This window comes from Capricornis sumatraensis, chromosome 5 (assembly GCF_032405125.1).
Source record: "Capricornis sumatraensis isolate serow.1 chromosome 5, serow.2, whole genome shotgun sequence".
In the NCBI taxonomy this organism is placed as follows: Eukaryota; Metazoa; Chordata; class Mammalia; order Artiodactyla; family Bovidae; genus Capricornis; species Capricornis sumatraensis.
The window spans coordinates 117,694,529-117,711,427 of NC_091073.1; positions in this window are offsets into that span (position 1 = coordinate 117,694,529).

Genomic DNA, 16,899 nt, shown 5'->3' on the forward strand with positions numbered 1-16,899 from the left:
CTTGAATTCCCCCTTTGCCTTGACTATGATTTTCATGTCAAAGTGGCTTCCAGAAGTAAAGTTTAAATTCTCCAGAGCTGGTAAAGCATCCTCAGAAAGACAGCCTGCTGCTGCACTCCACTTGTCACCCACTTAGTTCTGAGATTACTTATTACTTGCCTACTCATATGTGCTTTTAAGAAAATGTATCTAATACATTTTCAGCGTTTTTAGTTGATTTCAGTGGGAGGATGATTAATCTAGATATCTGAAAGAGAAATTCATTTTCCCTTGGTTAGTTTTTTTCATGGTTTTGTTTGCTGAGTTAATGGCCCCTTTAGGTTATTTTTTCTGTTTATCTTTGTCTCTTGCATCTCTCCATCATATTGCAGTTTGTCCTCAAATGGCAGTTCTCCCTGTTTACCTTTTCAAATTTTGGAATAAATCATTCGAAAAGCTGCAAGTTTCACCTGTGAGCAAGGGTCCTAAGTGCAGGTCTCACCTGCGGTGACTGTGGGACAGGCTGTTATGGAGACGAAACACAAAATGCCCAAATATGGAAGATTTTCTCTGGAGATGCTCTAATCAAAGGGCAGAATCCTTCAGTTATGCACTTGGGAAGAGAGACCTTGAAGTATGAGCCTCTGAACAGGGGGATGTGAAGAGACAATTAGGCCAGCCATCTCATGGTCACATCCTCAACGAATCCGCAGCCCCATCCCTTCGCAGCTGAAATGTCTGAGGCCAACCTCCCCACGGTGCTTCTGCCTCCTCTGTGGACGCCTCAGCTATAGCCTTTCTGGGCCCATGCTGACTGTGAATGTTTGGCCCCAGTGCTCCTTCCAGAAATTGTTGCATCCTCTTGTATCTCATATGTATGCTCCTAAGTTCACTCTGACATCCCAGTTTTATTAGGGATTTCAAAAATGAAATGTCTGTGGTCTATAATTGATCTCAATCCATTTTCAGAATGGTTGGCATATGACTAGTTTGCTAAATTGATGCTGAAATCTCTGATCTCCTGTTACATAGAAATAAAGGGCAATAAGAGAGAATGTGCAAACTACTCTTACATATTAATACACAGAATTATTTGTGGTCATCTACAACTTGGAGATAAAGACTTTCTAATGCTAATTTCAATTTTTTATTACTTCAAAATAGGCAAAGAGAGAGAAAAATGGCTTCTTAAGTTTTCTATTATGTTCAGGCTTTTAAAACTCCATTGTCAGGAAGGCAGAAGAACCTGCATCCACTAATTGCACTGGTTCTTTCACTCAGCTCACAACAGAGCTGCGACTGCCCTCAGTCAGGCCTCCTCAGCAAGTCTGATGAACATCACTGCACGTAGAGGAGGGGAAGGGGACCTTGGTCACGCCAAAGGTGAAGAAGATGAGGCAGGAAGGAAATGGTTGTGCCTGTGTACATGTGAATTTATAACAGCCACTCTTGTTATTGTGAGAAGATTCTGAGAAATGGGCCAACCACAAACTTCTTGCAGACTGTGAAAATCATCCTCTGGTCTCTTTATCATAGAATTTCTAACAAATAGGTACAGATATTTTTACATGCATGAGAAGGTTGTCTGTGGGTTGAAAAAAACAGGAAATGAAAAATAAAAAACCAGCAAATGCTTAAAAGACCAAAAACTATTGAAAGTGAAACTGCAAAGCCTTTGAGTCTTTGAGCTTAAAGAAGTGCAAAAATAGGTCCTAACTCAGCATTAGAAGAGATCCAAATTAACATCATAAAAGGGCCTGGAGACAAGGTAGTTTGACAACTTAGACCAATTTTACTATCAAGCTCTTACATTTGACTATGCTGCTCACATCCAATTGTACCTAAATGACTGCAGTTTTTCAACTTTATTGAATTTCAGTTTGCATGAAATAAAAATTCGTGCATTTTCCAGGAGATTCAAACATCAATCAAAAATATTTCTAAGTCTTGGTATTTCCCATTAGCAAATATGTGTATACATGTTGCAATGAGTATGCATTTTATTTTATTATTTTTGCCTTTTGATCCCATTCACCCATTTCTCCCATTTCCACTGTCAGTCCCGACCTCTGGCAACCACCAATATGTTCTCTGCATCTATGAGTTTGGCGTTTGTTTTGTTTAGATTCCACATATCAATTGGTTTGCACCGTATTTGTTTTTCTGTTAGACTTATTTCACTTACCATAATGCCTTCCCGTCTATCCATGTTGTCAAAGGGGAAAGATTTCCTTCTCTGTTATGGCTGAATACTATTCATGTGTGTATGTGTGTGTATATACCAAAATTCCTTTATCCATTCATTCATCAATGACACGGAAATTGTCTCCATATCTTGACTATTGTAAATAATGCTGCAATGAACGTGGGGGCACAAACATCTTTCCTTGTCAGTGTTTTCATCTTCTCTAGATAAATACTCAGAGCTGAGATTGCTGGATCATATGGAGTTCTATCTTAGATTTTTGAGATTCCATAGTGTTTTTTGCAGTGGCTGCACTTTTTTGTATTCCTATTGTCAGGTGAGTGTCTGTTCCTCGGTTCTGTCTCATCACAACAAAGATTTGAAGTGACGGACATTAAAGTCCTCGGCAACAGCTCTCGGGTCTTGGACAGACCTTGTTATAGCTCTCAGGTCTCGAACAGACTGTGTTGTAGCTCTTAGACAAATCAGTGTTACAGATCCGTGTTACACCTCTATTTTATTTAGAAAATAGCAAGAGAATCCATCCTCCAGGCGTGAGGCAACGCCTGCATGTCAACGCAAAGATGCAAACAAGTGCACAGGAGAAAGAGAGAGAGAGAGTGAGAGAGAGCCCTTTGGCTTCTCCTTTGTCTCCTCTTTTTATATGTTTTTTCCTCCCTCTGGGCCTGCCCTATGTATATCGGGCTAGCCAGGAGTGCTGTTTGTTCTACCTGAGGTCTTCACTCAGGTCCTCGGACCTTCCTTTGACCTTCTTTTTTTCTACTTTCACAGGCTTTCCCCTTCCTTGTCTTTTAGCCACCGCCATTTTGGACTCCTGTTTCCTATCCTAACTACCTAACATTCAGCCCCTCAAGAAAGGGAAGGCCCAATTCTTTCAGAACAGGGATGCCAAGGTCTTTCTGGCTACTTACCCCTGAACTGGGTTGGTGAGGGGAATTGGGCCTCCCCCTCTTGCTAGTCGCAGGCCTCAGACTCCTTAAAGCAGTGTCCACCTAAGGGTGAGTAATATATTCTGTTGGTCAGCTTTAGTTTTATATATTTGTTGAACTGGCAGTGCATGTTGCAGCTTGACCTGGTCAGAGGCAAAACAGGTTCAGTTCAGTTCAGTTCAGTCGCTCAGTCATGTCCGACTCTTTGCGACCCCATGAATCTCAGCACACCGGGCCTCCCTGTCCATCACCATCTCCCAGAGGTCACTCAGACTCATGTCCATTGAGTCCGTGATGCCATCCAGCCATCTCATTCTCGGTCGTCCCCTTCTCCTCCTGCCCTCAATCCCTCCCAGCATCAGAGTCTTTTCCAATGAGTCAACTCTTCGCATCAGCTGGCCAAAGTATTGGAGTTTCAGCTTTAACATCATTCCTTCCAAAGAAATCCCAGGGTTGATCTCCTTCAGAATGGACTGGTTGGATCTCCTTGCAGTCCAAGGGACTCTCAAGAGTCTTCTCCAACACCACAGTTCAAAAGCATCAATTCTTCGGGGTGAAGTGAAGAGGAACTAAAAAGCCTCTTGAGGAAAGAGAAAGAGGAGAGCGAAAAAGTTGGCTTAAAGCTCAACATTCAGAAAATGAAGATCATGGCATCCGGTCCATCACTTCATGGCAAATAGATGGGGAAACAGTGGAAACCATGTCAGACTTTATTTTTCTTCTGGGCTCCAAAATCACTGCAGATGGTGACTGCAGCCATGAAATTAAAAGATACTTAGTCCTTGGAAGGAAAGTTATGACCAACCTAGATAGTATATTCAAAAGCAGACACATTACTTTGCCGACTAAGGTCCGTCTAGTCAAGGCTATGGTTTTTCCTGTGGTAATATATGGATGTGAGAGTTGGACTGTGAAGAAGGCTGAGCACCGAAGAATTAATGCCTTTGAACTGTGGTGTTGGAGAAGACTCTTGAGAGTCCCTTGGACTGCAAGGAGATCAAACTAGTCCATTCTGAAGGAGATCAGCCCTGGGATTTCTTTGGAAGGAATGATGCTAAAGCTGAGGCTCCCGTACTTTGGCCACCTCATGAGAAGATTTGACTCATTAGAAAAGACTCTGATGCTGGGAGGGATTGAGGGCAGGAGGAGAAGGGGACGACCGAGGATGAGATGGCTGGATGGCATCACTGACTGGATGGTGGTGAGTCTGAGTGAAGTCCAGGAGTTGGTGATGGACAGGGAAACCTGGCGTGCTGAGATTCATGGGGCCGCAAAGAGTCAGACACAACTGAGCGACTGAACTGAACTGAACTGATGCAAAAAAAAAAAAAAAAGCATCTTTGAGATCCAAGACTGTAAACCACTTGTCGTTGGGTGGGATTTCTCCCAAGATTACATAGGGATTGGGTACTGTGGGATGGAGGGGACTACAGCTTCATTTATGATCCAGAGATCTTGAACCATTTGCCGGGTTCCATCCTTTTTCTTTACTGAGAGGACTGGGGTATTACATGGTGAACTGGTGGGGACCAATAGCCCACAAGCAAGGAATTTATTTATTAAAGGCTGTAGTCCCTCCCCCGAGCCTCTCTTCTGAGGGTATATTGTTTCCAGTTAGAAAACCGAGTGGGATCTCGGAGGACAATGGTGACCGGTTCAGCTTGGTGGGCTCGTCCAAGAATCCCCTCGTCCCACACGTGCGGGTTAATTTTGTCCTCCCATAGTTTTTGGCCCCTCTATTGGAGAAGATGTAATGGGTTCTTCAGTAGTAACCAGGAGCTGTAGGGCTCTAGGGGCTGAAAAGCTTCCCATCACAAGGGTGCACTCCAGTTTAGTGAGTATATCTCTTTCCAATAAGGGAGTAGGACACTCAGGGACTGCCAGAAACTGGCGGGAAAATATTTGTCCATCCCAGCAACAAAGAAGTGCTCAAGTGAATCTTTTTGTAATTGTTCTTCCTGGAGCACCCAAACTAGTACAGATTTGGGAGGAGAAGGCTCTGGAGTAGTCAGGTAGAGTAGGCAGCCCCTGTGTCAACCAAGAAATTCTCAGACCTATCTGCCTCATCCAATTGTGCCCTTGGCTCCATCCCCATGGTGGTTATCTGTGACAGGTGGGCTGGCTGGGGTGAACAGCTTCAGTCCTGTTGAACCATCGTGAGGGAAGGCTTGGTGCTTGACCTTGAGGCTCTTGGGTCCCCAGGGCAGAGTGCCACCCAATGTCCCAGTTGATGGCATTTGTAGCAAGCCATTTTAGGAGACTTGTCACAGTTTAGACTCTCTTTGTCCCAATGCCCCACCTGCTTACAGATTAGGCATTTGCCTCATGCCTTGTCCTTTAAGGACTCAGGGTTTGAAACCGGGCTTCCCTGGAGGGTAGCCAGCATCTGGGCATGTCTTGCCTCTTTCCTTCTCTCCCTTTCCTGGGCCTTGGCCTCTTTCTCCTGTTCTCTGTTATAAAAGTGGCTGTCTGGACCATCTCATCTAAAGAGGAAGCAGGGTCCTGCTGCTGTAGCTGTTGTAACTTAATTTTGATGTCTGATGCACATTAGGACAGGAATTTGTCCTTTATAATCACCTGTCCCTGTACCCCAATGTTCACCGCAGCACTGTTTATAATAGCCAGGACATGGAAACAACCTAGATGTCCATCAGCAGATGAATGGATAAGAAAGCTGTGGTACATATACACAATAGAGTATTACTCAGCCATTAAAAAGAATGCATTTGAATCAGTTCTGATGAGATGGATGAAACTGGAGCCGATTATACAGAATGAAGTAAGCCAGAAAGAAAAACACCAATACAGTATACTAACACATATATATGGAATTTAGAAAGATGGCAATGATGACCCTGTATGCAAGACAGCAAAAAAGATACAGATGTGTATAGCAGACTTTTGGACTCAGAGGGAGAGGGTGGGATCATTTGGGAGAATGGCATTGAAACCTGTATACTATCATGTAAGAATCGAATCACCAGTCTATGTCTGATGCAGGATACAGCATGCTTGGGGCTGGTGCACAGGGATGACCTGGAGGGATGTTGTGGGGATGGAGGTGGGAGGGGGGTTCATGTTTGGGATCGCATGTACACCCGTGGTGGATTCATGTCAATGTATGGCAAAACCAATAGAGTATTATAAAGTAAAATAAAGTTAAAAAAAAAAATCACCTGTCCCTCGTAAGAGTCTAAGTCCAGATTGGTAAACTTTAGGAGGGCCTCTTTTAGCCTTTCCAGAAAGGCAATGGGGTTCTCATTGGGCTCCCGAGTTACTGCTGAGACTGGGCATACTCCAACAAGTAATAGGCTTCCTTCTATTTCCATGGGTGGACTTTCTTAGGGGTGAGTCTTTCTGAGGCTTATCCTACCCAGTACTACTGCAACCTGAGAGCCAGGTCAGGGTGTAGATCCCCAGGCAGGCTGAGGGGTGACAGCCTCCTGGATATGGAATCCCCTGGCAGGTCAAGGCGTCAATGCCTCCCAAGAATTGGGTCCCTGGGTAGGTCGAGGCATGACGACCTCCTGGGACCCCAGACTGGCAGATCCCCTAGCAGGTTGAGGTGTGACAACCTTTCAAGGACCAGACCCCTAGGCAGGTCAAGGCAGGTTAACCTCCTGGGACCTCCGGACTGGAGTTGGGCATCTCCAAGTCTCCAGCGTGACCAGTGCTGGGGAAGATTAAGGGGTTGTAATTTTAACTCATTGCCAGTTTGTTCACCACAGATGGGAAGAGATATCATGATGTAAAGCAATCCAAGCCTGAGCCCTGGGACTGGGAAACAGTGAAACAGTCACAAGCCTTGTCCTCTTACTATTCTAAGAGATTTAAGTCATTGATTTCTTCCCCTAGTCCTCCTTAAGAGCAGGGTGTCTCCACAGGTAAACATTTCATTGTCATAGACCCACTTTAGGTAATAACAGAAGTAGTGACAAAGAAGTGGGCTATGTGGCCCTGTTACGGACATTAAGGTATTTTAATAATAGGCTGGGTGGAGCAACATTGCCTACACGGGGACAGGGTCCTGATTGTAGGAGTTAGTAATGGCTTAAGAACAAATTTGTCAAGAGGCAACAGACCAAATGTTCCATAAAACTGGAGTGGAGATTCGATCCAGGGATATGTTTGTAACTTTAGGAGAAGGGTGGTAAAGGTTTGAGCCCAAACAGCCTGCAGGGCTAACTCCCAAAGTGGCAAACATTATCCCTGGAAGTCCAATTGCCTTTGAAGGGATGCCAACTGATGGACTTCTAGCAGGTATTGTGTGCCTATCTCCCACTCTATGGGGGTCACTGAGAGATGCTGATGTTGCATACGTTGTAGGAAACATGGAAGATGAAGGCCTGAATATCTAGATGGACTGGATATTATACAGTATTTCCCTCCCAAGGGCCAGCCGTTTTCTGGTTGTCCCTCCAGAAGATTGTAGAGGTAACCTTGTGGGCCTGGACGGGACTCAGGAAAAGAGCATGAAACAAGAGGGAAGGAGGCAGGGCACAACCTTTGAAAGAATCACATAGCTCAAGGGCATAACGTACACCGATTGAAATCAGTTGTGTCCAAGATGACAAGTCAAATTCAAGTAAACCTTAATCTCCAATCTGTAAGCCAAAGACACACCCAGAGGTGGCAGGACAGCTCTAAGGCACTATCAAAAGATGGAGGAGTGGGTGATTCCCCAATGGTTGAGATGATCCTCCCCCTCATCAGCATATGAATTCATTTTGGCTAGCAAAACCTAGACAGCCAGCATTCCATGGCCCAAGCCCTTGTCTTTAGCAATGGCCCACACCCTAAAGAGTGCACTTCTCTCTGAATCCTAACAAATCCACCTCTTACTTATCGCTTTGTCTCTCACTGAATTTTTGCAATGAGACATCAGAGCCTGAGCTTCATTAGGTCCTGAAGCCAGGCATCCTGGGTTTTGGCTGGGCTCGAGTCTCAGGAGAGATATGAAGGAAAGAAGGAAAAAGCAGTGGGGAAAACGTGCCAAGGAATCCCCTTCATAGCCTGCCGGAAAATCTGCTAAATATCTGCTAAAAATCTGCTAAATATCCAAAATCTGACCGGTGCTCACAGTTTTCATTGGCCTGATCCTTGGCACAAAGAAGACTAAGGACAGCTGAACCCCCACCGGCTTGGGTAACAGCTACTGGGGCTCAGCAGATAGTGCCTTTGGGACATATCAAAGACTAGCCTCTCGAGAGTCCCTCAACTGTGCCCACTCTGCCCATCTGTTCATGGGGGGTTCAAGGAAACATGGAATGAGAGATTGTAAAGGAACTGAGATTTCGTTAGGCATCTGTCCCTACAGCCATAGGAGCGAGGACCTCCTACCCTAACCGGAGGTCTTCTGGAGTCTGAGACTGAGCTGTGTGAGCTTTCTGCTGAGTTCATTTTTCGCTGTCCCAGTTTCCAGCACGATGGGCCTCTTGTCAGTTTCCTTGAGCTGAGGTTTCTTCTTGTTCTGCTTCTACTGTGGGAGCTTTTGCTGAGTTGGGCTCCTGCTGTAGTTGGCCTCCACCTCTCAGGGGCCACGTGGAGGTTCTTTCAGCCAGGTAAAATCCGAGTCACAGCACCATAGATGTCAGGCGAGTGTATGCTCCTCAGTTCTCTCTCATCACAAAAATGATTTGAAGTGACAGACATTAAAGTCCTTGGCGTGTCACAGCTCTAAGGTCTCGAACAGACCGTGTTGTAGCTCTTAGACAAATCAGTTTTACAGCTCTGTGTTACAGCTCTATTTTATTTAGAAAATAGCAGGAGAATCCGTCCTCCAGGTGTGAGGGCATGCTGGCCCAAAGACGTGAACCAGAGCCGAGAGAAAGATACAGAGAGAGAGAGTGAGAGAGGCTCTTGGCTCCTCCTTTGGCTCCTCTTTTTATGTTTTTTCCTGCCCATGGGCCTGCCCTATGTAAACTGGGCTAGCCAGGAGTGCTGTTTGTACTACCTGAGGTCCTCACTCAGGTCCTCGGACCTTCCTTTGACCTTGGTTTGTTCTATTTTCATGGGCTTTTCCCTTCCTTGTCTTTTAGCCACTGCCATTTTGGACACCTGTTTCCTATTCTAACTACCTAACACTATCAATAGTGCATGAGGTTCCCTTTTCTCCACATCCTCACAAAACTTGTTGTTTCTTGACTTTTTGATGTAGTCATCGTAAGGTAAAGGAACTAGAGAAGGCAAGGTTCGGAGAAAGAATGAGACCAATACTCTACAGAAACAGATCACCTTTAATAAGGCGAGAAGGGGCAGCAGTCAGACCACGGAACTGCTGAACTAAGTCAAGAAGAGAGCGGTATATATGGAAAACATATGTATGCAGAGATATATTGTTTTGAGGGGGTCTGTTTTTCCTCAAGATTACTTTTGATTAGTTCACTTTCAACCACTGGGGCAAAAAATTCCTGAGACGGGCCGGAGACTGGGATCGGCTGGGAACTGAACGTAACCAAGCTTCATGTTCATTCCTTTCTTCAGGTAGAAAGTTCTTTATTCTGTATAAAATGGTGGGGAGGACCTAGAGGGGAGTTTTAACTCCAGGCTATTTTGAGCCAGGTAGCTTTCCTTCATTCCTGGCCCTAAGGAATATATAGAAAGAGAAAGAGAGATGGGCGTTGTCAATGTTTTGGCTTCTTTGTGCTGGTAAATGAGGGGTGGGGGCTTGTGGTCTGGGAGGAAGGAAGTCTAAGGCCCGTAATGTTGATTTTCCATCCTAGCTGCCAGGGTCTTGAGCAGAAGAACAGTGCTGACTTGATGTCGAGAAATGGCTCAAATTCAGTCCTGGAGGAATCCCTGGAAAAGATTAAACAAACAAGGTCCAAATATGAATAGGAGGATAATGAATATGAATGGTCCGAGAAGGGGCAAAACCCAAGGCATCCAGTTCCAGTCTGTCAACCATGACTGCCAGGAGTTGCTTAATTTCTGGCCAATTTGATAGGCTCAATCTGTAAGGTTTTTTGCAGCTTCCTGGACAACACCCAACTGGTTGGCATAGAAGCAGCAGGATTCATCCAGAAAAAGGCACAACCCCCCCCCTCCTTTTCTACAGTTAGTAGATCTAATCCCCTTCTATTTTGTAACACTAGAGCTGCCAAGGAATTGAGTTGATTTTGAATAATTATTAGACCTTGGGACATTTCCTGGAGGCTGTCTGATAGATTGTTAGATAGTGCCTGTAGTTTTGGATGGAGGTGGTTAGGCTGGCCATTCCTGTTCCATTTCCAGCCACTATTCCTAGTCCCACTAAAAGGGGAATGAAATGAACGGCTTGTTTCATTTGCTTGTGAATGAAAGGAATAGGTAGGGGTTGATCATTGGGGGCTATAAAAATGTTAGGACTGGAATATATCAGGGTGCAGGTTCCAGTCCAATCAGTAGGTAAACAGAGATATGTAGATGCCGCACACAAGAAAAACAGGCCAGGTGTCTCAACACAACAGCTGAAGTCGAAGGCGAAGAGGAGTCAACGGGAAGGGGGTTTGATCTTTCGTTCAAGAATGGTCAGGGCCCCTGCTAAAGTAGCCCCAACGATGGGAGAAGTGGAGGACTATGCTGAGGGAAATCGTCCTATAAAGCTTAAAGATTGTCCTGTAGGACCAGAAATATATATAGCCTTTCCAGTGGCAAAGAGTAAAGTGAAGGTATGGTTACACATGGGTTTAGGGATTATGCCCAGGGATTGGTCATATGAACTGTTTTGGGAATGTCTAAATATGCAAAAAGGAGCTGGTTGTAATAGTCTTACTTTCTAGGTGATAGGGCCTCATAGGAGATTTACTGTTGTAGGAGGGAAGGTCAGTGAGTAAAGATTCTAAGACTTTGTCTGAATCCAGATTTGATCACTTGTGTGAAGATGTTTAAGATATGAGATGAATAAAGGCTCCCCATGATATGAGTATTGTAAGGATATGTTACCAGTGTCCAGTCGAGGATGGATATGGGGAGGGCTGAATCTCCCAGAGGAGTTATGGATAGACATATCCAGCAGTCTTTAGCCAATCATGGGTTAGCAGCATTGAGAGTATGGGTTACATTAAGGATCTGGAGTAGATAGTTGTGGTCAGGGTTTTGAAAGAGTTCTTGGGGTAGAGGAAAGGAAAAAGGTAAGAAGATGCTAACCAGCATTTGGGTAAGTGAATATAAGATAGACGACTATGCACAATGGCACTCACCTCACTCCCTAGCAAAGTAACGCTCAAAATTCTCCAAGCCAGGCTTCAGCAATACGTGAACTTCCAGATGTTCAAGGTGGTTTACAAAAGGCAGAGGAAGCAGAAATCAAATTGCCAACATCCGCCGGATCGTGGGAAAAGCAAGAGTTCCAAAAAAACAACTATTTCTGCTTTATTGACTATGCCAAAGCCTTTGACTGTGTGGATCACAATAAACTGTGGACAATTCTGAAAGAGATGGGAATACCAGACCATCTGACTTGCCTCTTGAGAAACCTGTGTGCAGGTCAGGAAGCAACAGTTAGAACTGGACATGGAACAACAGACTGGTTCCAAATAAGAAAAGGAGTACATCAAGCTGTATATTGTCACCCTGCTTATTTAACTTCTATGCAGAGTACATCATGAGAAATGCTGGGCTGGAAGAAGCACAAGCTGGAATCAAAATTGCCGGGAGAAATATCAATAACCTCAGATATGCAGGTGACACCACACTTATGGCAGAAAATGAAGAACAAAAGAGCCTCTTGATGAACATGAACGAGGAGAGTGAAAAAGCTTAACTGAGCTGAACTGACTATGGATAAAAATTGGATTTCAGAAGGGTACAAGTTATAAATGGTTCCCTGCAGCCACAGGGTGAAGATATAATCTTCAACGTGTTCAAATGTGGATCCTTGATGACTCGAGACCCAGATATCTGCTGGGAGTTGTTCCAGAAATAATTGTAACCGTGAAATCAACAGGCTCATCCATCACCAGTTGGGGCCGGTGGAAGCCATGAGAACTTTAGAGTTGTAGGGTCTGTGTGAGAAACTTGATAAGTATTAGTCTGGTAAGCATTCTCATCCTTGGGCTGCATAACCTTTTTAAGCTGAGTGATGTGCTCCCAAGGGGTGGTTTCTTTTTTATTTCAAATATAAATTTATTTATTTTAATTGGAGATTAATTACTTTACAATATTGTATTGGTTTTGCCATACATCAACATGAATCCACCACAGGTATTCTTTTAATTTTGCAGCGGTAGGGGCCAGCAGAATACCTTGTAGCATCCTTGCCATTTAGGGGTTAGATCTGAGTGGGACTGAACTGTCATAGAGAATTTGTCTCTTATTTGGAGGGATGCGTATGGAGATTGGAGAGTGGTCGAGGTTATCTATATGTTGCCAAAGGGCATCGTGTTTCTGGGCAAGTAAGGGAAAAGGAAGGTGGGATGGCAGTTTGGGACTGTCCTGGGAGGGGAGGGTCTTAAAGGTACTATGGGCCACCAATACATGGCCTCGAATGGACTGATATTTAGAGGGTTTCTTGGTAAGGCCCAGACCTTTAAGAGGTCTAAAGGGAGGAGTTTAATCCAATCTTGATGGAGTTTGATTGTTAATTTGGTCAGAGTTTCATTTAGGATTTGCTTGTCTGGGGAGGCCTTACAATAGCTGTGAAAAGAAGAAAAGTAAAAAGCAAAGGAGAAAAGGAAAGATATAAGCATCTGAATGCAGAGTTCCAAAGGATAGCAAGAAGAGATAAGAAAGCCTTCTTCAGCGATCAATGCAAAGAAATAGAGGAAAACAACAGAATGGGAAAGACTAGAGATCTCTTCAAGAAAATGAGAGATACTGAGGGAACATTTCATGCAAATATGGGCACAATAAAGGACAGAAATGATATGGACCTAACAGAAGCAGAAGATATGAAGAAGAGGTGGCAAGAATACACAGAAGAACTGTACAAAAAAGATCATGACCCAGATAATCACGATGGTGTGATCACTCATCTAGAGCCAGACATGCTGGAATGTGAAGTCAAGTGGGCCTTAGAAAGCATCACTATGAACAAAGCTAGTGGAGGTGATGGAATTTCAGTTGAGCTGTTTCAAACCCTGAAACATGATCCTGTGAAAATGCTGCATTCAATATGCCAGCAAATTTGGAAAATTCAGCACTGGCCACTAGACTGGAAAAGATCAGTTTTCATTCCAATTCCAAAGAAAGGCAATGCCAAAGAATGCTCAAACTACCACACAATTGCACTCATCTCACATGCTAGTAAAGTAATGCTCAAAATTCTCCAAGCCAGGCTTCAACAATATGTGAACCGTGAACTTCCTGATGTTCAAGCTGGTTTTAGAAAAGGCAGAGGAACCAGAGATTAAATTGCCAACATCTGCTGGATCATGGAAAAAGCAAGAGAGTTCCAGAAAAACAACTATTTCTGCTTTATTGATTATGCCAAAGCCTTTGACTGTGTGGATCACAATAAACTGTGGACAATTCTTCAAGAGATGGGAATACCAGACCACCTGACCTGCCTCTTGAGAAATCTGTATGCAGGTCAGAAGCAACAGTGAGAACTGGACATGGAACAACAGACTGGTTCCAAATAGGAAAAGGAGTATGTCAAGGCTGTATATTGTCACCCTGCTTATTTAACTTATATTCAGAGTACATCATGAGAAACGCTGGACTGGAAAAAACACAAGTTGGAATCAAGATTGCCGGGAAAAATATCACTAACCTCAGATATGCAGATGACACCATCCTTATGGCAGAAAGGGAAGAGGAACTAAAAAGCCGCTTGATGAAAGTGAAAGAGGAGAGCGAAAAAGTTGGCTTAAAGCTCAACATTCAGAAAACGAAGATCATGGCATCTGGTCCCATCACTTCATGGGAAATAGATGGGGAAACAGTAGAAACAGTGTCAGACTTTATTTTGGGGGGCTCCAAAATCACTGCAGATGGTGACTGAAGCCATGAAATTAAAAGACACTTACTCCTTGGAAGAAAAGTTATGAGCAACCTAGATAGCATATTCAAAAGCAGAGACATTACTTTGCCAACTAAGGTCCGTCTAGTCAAGGCTATGGTTTTTCCAGTGGTCACGCATGGATGTGAGAGTTGGACTGTGAAGAAGGCTGAGCACCAAAGAATTGATGCTTTTGAACAGTATTGTTGGAGAAGACTCTTGAGAGTCCCTTGGACTGCAAGGAGATCCAACCAGTCCATCCTAAAGGAAATCAGTCCTGAATATTCATTGGAAGGACTGATGTTGAAACTGAAACTCCAATATTTTGGCCACCTGATGCAAAGAGCTGACTCATTTGAAAAGACCCTGATGCTGGGAAAGATTGAAGGTGGGAGGAGAGGGGGGCGACAGAGGATGAGATGGTTGGATGGCATCACCGACTCAGTGGACATGGGTTTGGGTGAACTCTGGGAGTTGGTGCTGGGCAGGGAGGCCTGGCATGTGGATGGCAAAGAGTCGGACACGATTGAGTGACTGGACTGAACTGTACTGATGTTCCCTTTATGTCCAATTCCTGGAGATTTTTAAATTATAAATGGATGCTGAATTTTATCAAAAACTTTCTCTATATCTATTGAGATAATTGGATTTTTTTTATTCTTCAATTTGTTAACATGGTGTATCACACTGATTGGTTTGCAGAAATCGAAAAATCCTAATATCCCTAGGATAAATTCCACTTGATCCCGGTATATGACACTTTTAATGTATTATTTGATTTGGTTTGCTAATTTTTAAAATTTTACTATTCATAAGACTGAAGAGAAAAAGCAAATATTGGCTACAAACTATGAACAAAAAGCAAATACAAACAGCAGCTAACATTTCTGAATTTCTAGACTTAAGCTCTAAAAGGATGTCAACACTCAGGACCCTATGACATGTAATCATGATGTCAATCACCTCAAAACAGAAATCTAGCTCATGCTTTGTTTTAATAACAGAAAGGCATTTTTCATGATGGGCAGAGCTTTCCACAAAGAAAAGCAACACTTGCAATTTATGGAGCCAACAAAAAAGATATTTTTAAAGTGTCCCACTCCTTAATCAGCTATACTCCAAAACAAAATATAAAAACAATTTTTAAGTCTCCCCCTCTAATAGCTGCTCTACTCATCAGTTTTGCTTTTCCTAAATACTTTAACGTTTTAGAATGTTGTTGTTGTTCAGTCACTAAGTGCTGTCTGACCCTTTGCAACCCTATGGACTGCAGCATGCCAGGCTTCCCTGTCCATCACCAACTCCCAGAGCTTGCTCAAACTCGTGTCCATCGAGTTGGTGATACCCTCAACCATCTCATCCTCTTCCCCTTCTCCTCCTGCTTTCAATCTTTCCCAGCATCAGGGTCTTCTCAATGAGATAGCTCTTTGCATCAGGTAGCCAAAGTATTGGAACTTCAGCCTCAGTATCAGTCCCTCTCATGACTATTCAGAATTGATTTCCTTTAGGATTGACTTGTTTGATCTCCTTGCAGTCCAAGGAACTCTCAAGAGTCTTCTGTAACACCACAGTTCGAAAACATCAGTTCTTTGGCACTCAGCCTTCTATATGGTCCAACTCTCACATCCATACATGACTACTGGAAAAACTAGTAGTCATTTTAGAATGTAGGAGTGGGTTAAAAATGATGTTGCATTTTTTCTATTTTTATCTCATTTGTTTAAAATTATGTGCTATTCATTTTCGCATAAACTAGTCTCCTAGTCCTAACTTTGGAAAATCTGTTTATTTTCTTCACCCACGAAAGTCCAGATACAGAACTGTAAGCTTTCAATGTTGGATGTACTTGCTTTTGAAAAGGAAATATTGCTATGCCACAACCTGTGATCAGCTATCATAAATAATCCACCCACAGAATCTGGGTTGTATGAACGTGATGCTTCTAAATCCTCTTACATAATAGGTTTAGATGATCCAAAGAGCCTGCAATACAGGAGACTTGAGTTCAATCCCTAGGTTGGGAAAACATCCTAGAGAAGGGCATGGCAACTCACACCAGTGTTCTTGCCTGGAGAATTCCTGTCGCAAAAAGTTGGACATGACTAAGTGACTTTCATTTTCACCTTGTTTCACAGAGTTAAAAGCTGTCAGTGTCATCAGTATTCTTTGTACATCAACAGGGTGCATGGCAGTAAGCTTTCACTCTATTTTCACTAAAAACATCTACAGACTAAATATTGATGTTCTTTGGGAAGCAGACTATCACTTATGTGCATTTTTTTCCATTGGTTACAATAAATTTTTCTTGCGGAGTAAATAAAGATGACCAGCAGCTTCTCAATATGCAAAAGACTGTCAATTTCCAGTTGATCCTTGCTAAAATATCATGGGAAGGAAAAAACAATTCACTGCTAAATAAATAAATTCTTGAGGGAAGCTGTCAATCATGCTTTTTTGCAATCTATCCTGAACAATTTGCTTCAGGGTCATTTAAAAGGCTACCTATGGGCTTCCCTGGTGGCTCAGCGGTAAAGAATCCTCCTGCCAATGCAAGAGACACAGGTTCCATCCCTAGTCTGAGAGGATCTCACATACTGCAGAGCAACTAAGCCTGTGTGCCACAAGTACTGAGCTTGTGCTCTAGAGTCCACGTGTCACAACTACTGAAGCCCACATGCCCTAGAGCCCATGCTTCCCAGCAAGAGAAACCCACACTCCCTGCAACTGGAGATTAGCCCCAGTCTCTGCAACTAGAGAAAAGCCCAGGTGCAGCAGCAAAGACCAAGTGCAGCCAAAAAAAAAAAAGTAAAGGCTACACAAAATTACCCAGCCACCATTTTTCCTTTTGCCTGGCCAACTCGTTA